A 13,719-nucleotide genomic window follows, 5' to 3' on the forward strand; every position below is an offset into this window, starting at 1 on the left:
TTGCAGATATATTTTTATTACTGTTATTTTGTAAGTGACATAAAATCTCTTAACCGAGTGGACTTAACAGTCTTATTTGTAAACCCTCTAGCAAGGTAACATTCTAAATGAGTGTTTGAAATCCTTCGACAAGGTCACTTCTAACAAATTGAAGATCCTAACAAATTTGCGGGAAATCCCTTAACCGGGTCACATCTAGCAATGTTTTTGTAATCTTTAACAGGATTTGCTTTTAACCGAGCATACTTTAGAAGAGTATATTTCTTAGTGGGTCCAAAATCCCACAGTGGTTTTTCCCTTTTTGGGTTTCCATGTTAAATCTGGTGTTATAGGTGTTATGATGATTATGTGTTTATGAGTTAGCATGTTTAGCAATTTTTGGTTATATTGCTAAAGTATAAGTTAGTGAGGTTGAATCTGTTGATTTTATGGAAGATTAAGTTTGTATGATTCACCCCCCCCCCCCCCCCATCTTGTTAGCTATTGGCATTGGAACTTTACAATTGGTATCAGAGCTTTGGACTCTGGAAGAAAAGTTTAAGGGTACTTGAGGCAAAGATCCGAAGATGTATAAAAGGGATGCACCAAAGTTGAACAAGTCAAGTTTCTCCACATGGCAGAAAAGGATGAAGCTGCATTTATCAAGAATTGGAGAATATGCAGCATATTATTTGGAGAATGATTACATACCACCAAGCACCAACTCGATGACCTTGGAAGAGATAAAGGTAAAGCAAGAACATATTCAAGCTATGATTGAAATAATATCATCATTGACCGACTCAGAGTTTAATGATCTAGAAGGCTGAAATGATGCAAAAGCAATGTGGACTAAGCTCATATCTATGTATGGTGGTGATGAACATGTTCAAAGAGAAAAAGTAGATAGTCTGCGAGGACAACTTGAATCCATGAGAATGAATGAAGGTGAGAACATAACCCAATACAGTACAAGGTTAAAGGAGACTGTCAATCAAATCAAAGGAGCAGGAGGAACTATTGAAGAAAAGGATGTAACAAGTAAGTTGTTGAGAACCCTTCTACCTATTTATGCTATTCGAGTTTATGCAATCAATGAATTGAGGTTTGTACCTAACATGCCAGTTTCTTTGGATGCTACTATTGGTAAGCTACATGCATTTGAGTTAAGTAATTTTGATAACAATGGGTCTTCGGTAAATAAAGTAGAATCTGCATTTAGTTCTTTTCATATTGGTGAATCTGATGATTACAATGATAGAATGAGTAAGTACTCTGAAGGGAATCATAGTGGAACAAGTGAAAGATTTTGTAAGAACATGGAGGAAGTACACAAACTGTATGAGGAAATCAAGAAGCAAGAAGACTTTGAAGCATTATTAGCCAGAAGGTTACTAAGAGGAAAAGGTAAGTATAAAGGAAAGCTACCTTTAAAATGTTTCAATTGTGATAAAATAGGACATATGGCTTCTAACTGCCCTGACAAAGAATCTAGTGAAAAGAGAGAATACCGAGATAACAGATAGAAAGACAACTAATACAGAGGGCACCGAGACTTCAGAAGGAGAGACAGAAAGACATGTCTAGTAGCTGATGAAGAATCCAACGATGATAAATCTGATGAAACTGATACTGAGGAAGTTGTTTATGTGGCTATTAAAGATGGATCAAATGAAGAAAGGTATGAAGAGAAAGCCCTAATATCTCACATAAATAATAATGATTTTTGGATCATAGGCAGTGGATGCTCACATCACATGACAGGTGATAAACACAAGTTTGTTAAATTAGAAGATTATGATGGAGGCTATGTAAGATTTGGTAATGATGCACCATGTCCGGTAAAAGGTAAAGGCTCTATCACACTTCTTGACAATGCTAAATGTGATGATGTATACTGGGTTGAAGGTTTGAAATACAATTTGTTGAGAGTAGCACAGCTAAACAATACAGGATACCGAATAGAATTTCAGAAAGGAATTGTCAAAGTTTATGACAAGCATGGAAAGTCAGCTGCTACCAGGACATAAATAAAAGGTAATACATTTCATCTTGACTCAACTTGAAACAAGTGTCTTTATGCTAAGATAGATGATACCTAGTTATGGCATAAAAGGTTTTGTCATGTAAATTTTGATAATTTGATCAAAATAAGTAAGAAGCATCGAGTAAGAGGTCTACCAAGTCTGGAAAACCTTGAGAATGCTATGTGTCGAGGATGTCGGATGGGTAGGATGACAAGATCAAGCTTTACAAGTAAGTCCTACATTTCTAAAGGAATACTAGATCTAGTACACACTGATCTTTGTGGTCCCATGAAAGTTCAAAGTTATTATGGTGAAAAGTATTTCATATTATTTGTGCATGATTACTCAAGGATGATGTCGGTTATGTTTTTAAAAGAAAAATCAGAAGCTTTTCAACTGTTTAAATGGTACAGGGCAAGAGTTGAAAATGAAACAGGAAGATAGCTGAAATGTCTTAGATCTGATAGAGGAGGAGAATTCACTTCTGATGAATTTAACTTATTTTGCAATGATAATGGTATAAAAAGGCAAGTATCTGCATCGAGAACACCACAACAAAATAGGATAGCCAAGAGAAGAAACAGATCAATTGTAGATTGTGCCAAAACCCTAATGATAGAAAAGAGGGTACCTCAAACATTTTGGAGAGAAGCAATCAACACTGCAGTTTACACCCTGAATCAAGTTCAACTGAAGAAAGGAACTATGAAGACACCATATGAGATCTAGTATGACAAGAAACCTAATGTAAGTTATTTTAAAATCTTTGGAAGTAGATGCTATGTTCACAAAGATGACATAAATGTAAAGTTTGATCGAAAAAGTGAGGAAGGAACATTTCTTGATTATTCTTCTAGAAGTAAAGCATTTAAATGTCTGATCAAATCATCTAACAAAATAGTAGAAAGTGCAAATGTGAAAATTGATGAATTTGCAGAAAGAAATGATGAAGGAAATTCCAAAGAACCAAAAGATTATGAAGAATTTGTTTATGTTCAACCGAGAAAGCTGTTGAAGAAAATGAAGATAATGTCCAGTTACCGAGTGATGAAGAAGATCATACAGAGCCTATCGAGCCTATATCAGCCAAATATGTCAGAAGACATCATGCATCAAGTCAGATTATTGGAGATAAGGATGATCTAGTGATGACAAGGAATAAACTGAGACAGAACACATGTCTGATATCTGAATTTGAACCGAGAATAGTAAAAGAGGTATTTAACAGTGAAGATTGGGTAAATTCTATGATAGAAGAGATTGATCAAATCAAGAGTAATGACACATGGACACTGATCCCAAGACTGAAGGAAAAAAATGTAATCGGTACTAAGTGGATTTTCAGAAACAAGCTAAATGAAAAAGGTGAGGTCATTCACAACAAAGCAAGACTAGTTTGCAAAGGTTATGCTCAAGAAGAAGGAATAGATTATGGTGAGACTTTTGCACTTGTGGCTAGACTTGAGGGAGTAAGAACATTGTTGGCATATGCTGCTTTCAAAAATTTCAAGGTATATCAAATGGATGTTAAATCTACATTTTTGAATGGTATACTAGAAGAAGAAGTTTACATTGAACAACCTGAAGGATTTGTTGAAGATAGGAATAAAAATTAGGTATGTAAATTAAACAAAGCTTTATATGGTCTGAAACAAGAACCTAGAGCATGGTACGAGAGACTGCACTCTTACTTAATCAAGATTGGTTTTATAAGGACAAGTGAAAACAACAATATGTACATGAAGAATGATGAGGACAATGGAATACTGATCTCAGCCATATTTGTTGATGATATTATTTTTTGTGGTAATGACTCCTTATGCAAAAACTTTGGTAATGAAATGTGCAAAGAATTTGAGATGTCACTAATCGGTGAGATAAAGTATTTTATAGGTTTACAGATACTACAAATGAAAGATGATATTTTCATTACTCAATCCAAGTACATAAAAGAAATCTTGAAGAAATTTGGAATGGAGGATTCTAAACCTGTAAGTACTCCTATGATTACTAACTGTAAACTATCAAAGAATGATGAATTTGCATCTGTTGATGAGACACTTTACCGATCTATGATTGGAAAGTTGCAATATGTTGTGCATAGTAGACCATATATAGCACATGCAGTAGGTATTGTTGCAAGATTCTCTACAGATCCCAAGGAAACCCATATGACTTCAATCAAGAGAATTTTTCAGATACCTGAGAGGCACTGAAGGCTATGGCTCAGTATATGAAAAGAGGAACGATTTTGATTTAAAAGTTTATACTGATGCTGGTTGGGCAAGCAACATTGATGACAGGAAAAGTACAAGTGGTGGAGCTTTCTTTTTAGGAGAAAGACTAGTGAGTTGGCTTGGCAAGAAACAAGGATGCATTTCACAGTCAACAACAGAAGCTAAATACGTTGTTGCTGCATTGAATTGTACCAATATAGCATGGATCAAACAACTATTGGAAGGTATAAATGAGAAGGTTACCGAGCCAGTAACTATATTTTATGATAATACGAGTGCCATTAACATTTCAAAGAATCCAGTAATGCACTCTAAGACAAAGCATATATCTATAAAGTATCATTATCTCAGAGAAGAAGTTCAAGAGAAGAAAGTTGTGCTGGAATATATCAGTTCAAAGGAGCAATTAGTAGACATCTTCACAAAGCCACTGCCAAGGGACACTTTTGAGTATCTCAGAAGCAAGTTAGGGGTCCTACCCCTATCTTCTACTCACTGACATAGTTCAGTGAAAGGATCAATTCAATGAATCTACAGAGTATTATGTGTGGATTGATGCTGCTTTATGCACTTTAGAAGTTTTTCTAAAGGTGTGCAGGAAATAGTGAATAGAGACAAGTTGCTCTGACCGAGACTGAGATGATACATAGCAAGGCAAATCACTTCACAGGGGAAGAAATCATGATTTAGTTCTTTTAATTTTTGGCATTGTTGTCAAAGGGGGAGAAGACTAAATGGTTGACTGAATGGTAAAGCCCTGAATGATGAAAATAAAAAAAGACTAATGACAGGGGGAGAAGATTACAAAAGGGAGAAGACTAAATGCAAGACAACAACTCAGAAGACTCAAGGATAACAGGAGAAGTCTAACAGCAATCTGAATCCAAATCAATTTGAATATTTTGGTATTACCATTTAATTGTTGGTTTTGCCATCAATGCCAAAGGGGGAGATTGTTGGCATTTCAATAGAAAGGAGATTGTTGATATTCATTAAGGATATTGAGAAGGTTTTTGAAGATTATTTGATATAACTAAAAAAGGATGATAATTATCTTTCTAGCATTATTTTGTCATTGATGTCAAGAAATTGATTTTCTGATTCAATATGATGTTGCCATATCTTGAGAAGATTGATTTGAAGAGAATTAAGATGTCGGTAAAAGACACAGAAAGAATGTTATGAATAAGGGGAGAAATAAGTTATTCAATGGGCAACTATTATCGAGTTAGACAATGATGAGATCATGATGTTTAGATTGTTTTGATATCCTACATATGTTGTTGATTGTAAGGTTAATACTATACTATGTCACCGAGCAAAGAACCTAGTCGGTAAACCCTAAGGAACCTAGTTGGTAAACCCTAAGGTTATCAATATTGGTTAATGAAGGCAGAATGTCTACCGAGTAAAGTTTAGTATTTACCGAGTTGCAACCGAGTTATGACAGATCGTATTGGATGAATACAAGCATTATTTAATGAAGGATGTTGATGAGTTTGGAATTGATTAAATGATTGGTATGTCGTGCATGAAGTTTGTTAAGGATCTACGGCAAAAGAAAATCATGAAGAAGATCTACAGTGCAAATTTAACCACAATAACCTTGTGCAAGTTCCAAGAAAGGAATGCAAGTCCCTAGGCAAGGTAAAACATTTTCAGATCAAAGGATACATTGAACCTAGTCAAGTTTGAAGATCTGATGGCTAAGATTGATCATGGGAAATGTGATCAAGGAGATTAAGCGGTTAGCAATTGTTTATAAATAAGGAATTGTTGATAAACAATGCATGCGGGCAAGTGTAAGCACAAGGATGCTACATAGTGATTACTGAGCATAGAAACTTGAAGACCTGTTTGAATAATAGAGTAAGGAGCCCAATAGAGGGACAAGATAAGTCCTATGACAGGATTTTTTTGAACAAATAAGAATTTACTTTAGCATTTTAGATGTGAAGTTGCAGATATATTTTTATTACTGTTATTTTGTAAGTGACAAAAAATCTCTTAACCGAGTGGACTTAACAGTCTTATTTGTAAACCCTCTAGAAAGGTAACATTCTAAATGAGTGTTTGAAATCCTTTGACAAGGTCACTTCTAACAAAGTGAAGATCCTAACAGATCTGAGGGAAATCCCTTAACTGGGTCACATCTAGCAATGTGTTTGTAATCTTTAACAGAAATTGCTTTTAATTGAGCATACTCCAGAAGAGTATATTTCTTAGTGGGTCCGAAATCCCAAAGTGGTTTTTCCCTAGTTGGGTTTCCATGTTAAATCTGGTGTCATATGTGTTATGATGATTATGTGTTTATGAGTTAGCATGTTTAGCTATTTTTGGTTATATTGCTGAAGTATAAGTTACCGAGGTTGAATCTATTGATTTTATGGAAGATTAAGTTTGTATGATTCACCCCCCCCTCTCATCTTGTTAGCTATTGGCATTAGAACTTTACAGTGTCCACTCCCTAAGGCCTATTTAACCTCCCCAAAAATTGAGTTTCCCAAGTTGGCTGAATTTCATCTTTAGAAGAGCCTTCCTAGGTTAGATAACCCTTCTCATGAGTGGCATTTCTCTTCCCCATTCCTTTTACCTTTTTTGAGGTGTCTTGGCTAAAGAGTCTGTAAGGTATTGGGAAGAGCAACCAATGCACATCCTTCACCATTCCCAAGTGGGTTGGAAGGAGTGAGGAGTGTCTTCATAGGGAATAGTTTGGAAGGGATAAGTTTGATCACCCACTCTCCATTTTGGGGACTTAGAAATTTTGAGAAATTTTTGCAAGTTTTTGGGAAGATTTTGGCTAAGTTTTGAAGGAGAAAAAGTTGTGGATTTGGGCAGCTCTCCTACAAATTCTTTTATCCTTTTGATAGATTTAAGGTTGGTTGAACTCCTATCTCTTCTATGATATATTTTTTTTTGAAAAGATTGTGGTTGTAATTGTTTTCCATTGTTGTTGTTTTTTTAATATGTGTAGGAATATGTAGAGTTCTTCCTTATGTGTTTTGGTTGAGTTTTTATGTTTTTTGTTTTGGGAGTTTTCAAGGCCAAACTCACCCTTGGGAGGATAGAGTGGCCTTGGGGTGAAGGGTTGTTTGACAGCCTATGAGTGAGAGGCTCTCTTTGGAAGAGAGTGATTCTCAAGGGATTTTGTGACCCTTGCTGCATTGTGATTTGTTTATGCAATGAGGGTCATAAGGGGAGTTTTGTTGGCTTGTATGCCTTGGGGGATATAAGGGATTATAGGGACAAGTTTGGAACTCGTCGATGAGTTTATTTGCAGCCTTGTTATGGCATTATGTTCTCTATTTGCATAATTCTCCTCGAGGTACATAGTCCACCTTCACCCCACTTGAAAAGTCACATATGTGATGTTGTTCAGCCTTGGGTTGGGAGTGTCTTTTGTTGTTATGATTGTTTTGCTTATATGTGTTTGAATGTGTGTTTCCCATCTAGCCTTGATTCTCCTAGCTCGAGGGTGGCTTCTAGTAAGCCTAGGTTGGGAGGTGAGCCTCCATGGTCACAACCTTCAAGTTTTATTGCAGGTTTTGCTTGGGAAAAGACTGGAAAGGAAGCTTTGGAATTATCCTATTATTGTATTTAGTTGCAAAAAAAAAAAAAAAAAATTCCTATTGTATTTTAGTTGCAAAAAAGAAAAAAAAGTTTTCTTATTGTATTTATATTTCAGAAAAGAAAATGTATTATTTAACTAAGTTTTGCCATGTAATAAAATGTATTTTATTTGAAGTATATTTCCTTGCAAAGTGAAGAATGCTTTGCTGAAGTTATCTTTTAAATTTTATGCAATTATAGGAAAAGATTAAGTATGAAAGTTATAGTTGGTATTTTAATCTTACATTGCATCTTGCTGTTATTATTTAATGAATTCTAGAAAGATATAAATTGCAGTTGTAAATAAATTAATTTCTGCTAATTTTTCTATTCTGTAAATGCATATTAAGTAGAAAAAATAACCAAACCTAGATAATGACGATACATTAGATATTGCAGTTTATTGTATTAAATGTTTTTTTTGAAAATGATAGTTGCAGTTGTAAATAGAAATATTTTGTCACATTTTCCATTCTGTAAAAGCATATTTAGTAGAAAATATTATTAACCTAGTTATTGAATATGTTAAATCATAGGGAAAACTATAGGTTATTGAAGGACATAAAAAGAATTAATCTACTCTGTTTATTGATAATAACCTGCTCTAAATAATGGAAATGCAGACTTAAACCTATAAACATATATATTCTCATATGTACATATATATATTTTTACAAGAGATAATGCCTATAGTTTTATATTTAAAACTAAGCTATTGTTCTTAAAAAAAAGATATAAAATAGACATGTATGCTACTGTAAATAAATAAAATAAACATGCTCATGTACATGTATATATATAGATTTTTTTGATACATTATATTCTGGAAAAGAAATACTTGTCATTTTAAATTTTTGGTTCATACTGAAATCATTCATGTCTACACAAATTATATATATATAAATAATATATATATATATCATCTTTAATCTAAAAAAAATAAAAATGAGCTCAAACCCCCTTGTAGCTGAAGCCCTTGCGAGCTGTCATTGGGCGGCTCAGGCCCCTCTATGGGCCAAGACCCATAGGGGCGCCCGTGGCGCCACTGTGGATGGTGACCCATAGGGGTGACCTTGACTGCCAATGTGGGCTGAGACCCACAGGGGCACCCGCAGCGCCACTACGGGCCATGACCTGCAAGGGCGGCCTCGATCACCATTGTTGGCCATGTCCAACAGGGACATCGTGGTGTCACTGCGGGCGGCGACCCCAGTGGTGGCCTCGACTACCACTGTGGGTGGCCACCACTTAATTATGTCACCGACTCCCTCCTTCTTTGAACCCATGGGCCCTTGTGGAAGGTATTTCCCTCCTTCACCACCATTAAACCTGCACACACACACCAAGGGCAAAGCAAAAAAAAAAATGACATGTTGAAAAAAAAGAAACCCTAACCCAACTTCGGGTTAGGGTTTACTTAATAAGAAGGAAATGAAAAGATTAGGGTTAGTGTATTAAGGAATAATAAATCAACCCTAGATAGGGTTTATAATAAAATATTAATAAAATGAGAGGAGGGGGGATTCTTTTAAAAAATTTGAAAAAGAATTTCCCCCCCATTTGACTATAGCCATGTGAAGAATTTTATATAGTTAGTTTTTAATATAGTCTTTATTATCAAGGTTTAATTAAAATTGGGGTAATTTTTATATAGCTATATTATTCTCATAATTGAATAAATTTTTTTAACAAGGTTTATTAATGAGAATATTATATTGTTATTTCTCATATTTAATTAAATATGGATGTTGGGTTAAAATTCCTTTAGGGGATTTTATTAATGGAAATTATTAAATGCATAATGTAAAATTTTAGCCTATGAGGTCGTTATTGACTGAATATTTAATAGTTGAAATTTAAATGTCTAAGGGGACTTAATATTCGACTTTATTATATAAAATATATTTATTTGACAAATATCATAATTGAATTAGTTAACTTTATTAGTTATATTTAAAAGTGTAATCACATACGTTCAATTAATTATTTTTAATATGAGATAACATTATCATTATTTTATTTAGCCTTGAGTATTTTTTATTTTTTTGATAAAAGTGGTAAACCACTAAATTTTATTAATATTGTAATTTTTACAACCTGGTTCAAAGAGCATCGGTAGGAAAGAAATAGGCAAAGAAAACCTTCGGTCTAGCTCATACATGAAAACAGAAAGAAGCCCACCCAAGATTACAAAATCGCCATGTTGGCCAATAAAAACCCAACCCCTTGTAATGAGTACACAAATTTTTGTTTAAGAAAGTTACAATGTTATATACCATGAACTAGTGCTTTCCAATAGAGGAGAAGAAGGGGGGGTATCAACATCAATGAGAACTATAGGAGGCACGATCTGAATAGGTAGAACTGATGTTGGTGAAGACAATACAACGTGCATCGAGTCTAGGAGGAAGTGGATACTTGAAAATATATTTACAGTTGCTGCCAAGCAATCCAGTGATACATGATCTAATAGAGCTACCATAGCAAACAAAGTATCATCATATAGGTTAGAGATCAAACCATTTCTCATAATTGAAAGAAGTTCCCCATACTAGCTAGAAGATAATAACTGAGAATGAGATAGGAAGCCAACATACTCAAAATTACCGAATTCAAAATGATAAAAAGATAATGCACAATCCAAATCATCAGCAGTGTAGAGATTGGAGAGGAATTATGCATCAAAAAGTGCCTTGACCATAGCAGAATCTAGAAACACATACATACAAATAGTGAGAAAATGAGATACAACTTCAACAAGAAAATAACCTGCATTCTCCACTAGCCATCGCTTTCCCAAAACCTTGTGAAAAGCCAGAAAGAAATCCAGAGAATACACTTGAAATAGACTCCCAAGCTTTTCCTCATAAAAAACATGAGAATCTTGGAAATCATACTACTTGTGAGGCATCAAAATGTGATAGCCCATAGACTCCATAAAATGATAATGCAAAACCAACATAAAGCATAGGAATATAAGGAGCTCAAATGCCATTATGAGAGAACAAGATCGGCCACCAAAGGACACAACAATAAATATCATCTCAAACAAACCCACGACATTCAAGCAAGAAAGAAACTAGAGGCTGCCACCTCCATATAAAATGATGACCACCTCTGCATGAAACTCATAACCATAAATCAACATAAGCATGCCAAAACCATAAACAAGATGCCCACACGAAAAAAATCCCTCACACAAAATGAAATGACTCAATAAACTGCCACCACCCGAGATGAGGATAAATGAATCATTAAACTATAAGCATGGCCCCTAGATTGAAGTACAATCATAAAGAAATCAGCACAACAATAAATCCCATACAACCATCATGAAATTAGACAAACAAAAAGCCACATCGCAATAAATTTAAGCACAAAGCAGATTTGAAGTGTGTAAACGATGCAGAGCATAATTATAAGATGCTCCCGCCCACCGCAAGTCCCAACTAATAGCAACAAAAGCAAAGACTCATACCCAAACTGAGACTACACACAAAAATGCAGACATGATGAAGTGAAGAAGGCCAAAAGGCCATCAACACAACAATACGTTGCATGCCTGAATATAATCACCAAGCAAGGTACAAGGTCATGCTTCTGCCACCTTATTAGCTTCCCTGTAACAATGGACCATAAAGTAGGATTTGAACAATTCAAGTTGACCAAAATTTTAGATGCCAAGAGTGCAATGGTCAATTAGTGACCATCTAAAACCCTTAGATTAGATCAAATACCCTAGGATAATATCTTGAGGAATGTCACTTACCTCCACATTCTTAAATTGAGCACCAGAGTCAATTGCAGTATTAGCCAAAAAATTTGCAAGCCGATTAAGTTCTCTATAACAATGTGATATCGAGAATGTATCAAAAAATGACAACTTTCCCAAAATATGCTCCAATATGTATTTTAAATGCCAACAATTTCTCTTACTGGACAAAACACTCTAAATAATGACCATCGAGTCCCCCTGAATTAACAGGTTTTTAATCCCTAAAGAATAGCCAAATCAATCCCTAGAGACAAAGCTTAGCACTCAGCAAAATTGTTTGACTATGAACCAAGGGCATGACACTGGGCTACTATCAAGGTTGCCTTGTGGTTAAAAATGGCCATACCAGCCCCACCCAACCCTGGATTACCCCTAGAAGCTCCATCAAAATGGAGCTTGAAATGTCCCTGAGGAGGAGGATCCCATCTAGCAGCAAGTCTCTTATTAATAGTTATAAGACCTTTTGCGAAAGACCCATGAGAAGGGATGGCAGAGAGAGATTTCTAGGTCCTTGTAATCCTACCATCCCAATGAGAGAAGGATGTCAAATTCTCCAGATTTTTATGTATGTATGACAGAGCCACCTCCGAGATAGAAGCCTCAATCTTGGTTAGAATGTCAAAGAGCGAAGATGATTACTTTCTAAAAATCCTATTATTTTTCTCTAACCATATGTTCCAAATGATAATTGAAGGAGAGATGAGCCAGAGACAAGCATAAAAGGATGAGGAAAACAAGATAGGCTAAGCTCTAAAGTGAGAGAGAAGGTCATAGCCAATAACAAAGTGCAGGCCTAGTTTCTCAAACAACCATTGCCAACATCCAAAAGCAAAATCACAATGAAGAAACAGGTGAGAGGAAGATTCCAAATTCTTATTGCACAAAACACAAGGGAAAATAGCAGTCAATCCCAACCTGTCCAATCTCATTCCTGTAAGAAACCTATCTTGTACAGCAAGTCAAGCAAATGCACCTACCTTAGGAAGGCAAGCCGAATGCTAGAACAATTTATAGGGCCAAGAAGACAAGTCCTTAGCAGGCATAAGGGAATTATACCCATCTTTCACAGAGTATTTGCTTGAGACACTCTTAGTCCAAATAAGCTCATCTTCCCTCTAAAAAAGATGACAAATCTATTCTTAAGGACATTACAAAATTTTACTTTCAGATTTAAGTCAACATTCAGACAGTCAATTGATTTTCATTTAGCCAACTTCACATGACCACTTTGTACAATATCAAAGTAGTCAGCCAAGAAAGTTCCCCATCTGATAGAAATGATTGAATTCAATGGGGACCAATCCCTAATGGAGTCCAAAGGATAATGACCATTCCAAGCATCATCCAAAAATCTAGCATTGCTACCATTATGCACAACCCAAGAAAGATGTGGCAACAAGACACTTCTACATTTAACCAAAAAATTCCAAATAGCCGACCCATGGGGCAAACTCGAAGCACAAAAAATACACTCTCTTGCCCATTGTTAAAATACTTAGCAAACATAATCTTAGCCCAGAGAGAATCTAGCTTATCATACAATTTCCAAACTAGCTTAGCCCCCAAGGCCAGATTTTGATTCTCCAAGCTTCTAACCCCTGACCCACCAAGCTCTTTTGGAAGACAAACTTTATCCCAGGTTAGCAATGGGATCCTACTTTTCCCATCCTTACTATTATTCCAAAGAAAGGATCTCAGAGTATCCTTCAAACTAACAAAAACAAACTTTGGAGCTTTGAGAATTGACATTAAGTAAATTGGCACCGCATTCAACACAGACTTAATCAGAACAATTTTCCCTACCATAGTTAGCCATTTGTGGTTCCAGGATAGAATTTTCTTTGATATCCCTGAAATTACTTTATCCCAAAAACCCACCTTGTCTTTTTTAACAAAAAAGGGGATCCCAAGATAGTTGCAAGGGAAATCCCCAAGTTAGAAACCCCAAAAATTCTGAAGCCTACCCTGAATCAAGGGGTGAGTATTTAAGAAGAAAATCTTAGACTTATCCTTATTGACCTTCTAACTAGAGAATGAAGCATAATTCTTAACCACTTTATTAATAATTCTAGCCTCATTCAAAGATGCATTG

This window comes from Cryptomeria japonica, chromosome 10, assembly GCF_030272615.1.
Source record: "Cryptomeria japonica chromosome 10, Sugi_1.0, whole genome shotgun sequence".
Classification (NCBI taxonomy): domain Eukaryota; kingdom Viridiplantae; phylum Streptophyta; class Pinopsida; order Cupressales; family Cupressaceae; genus Cryptomeria; species Cryptomeria japonica.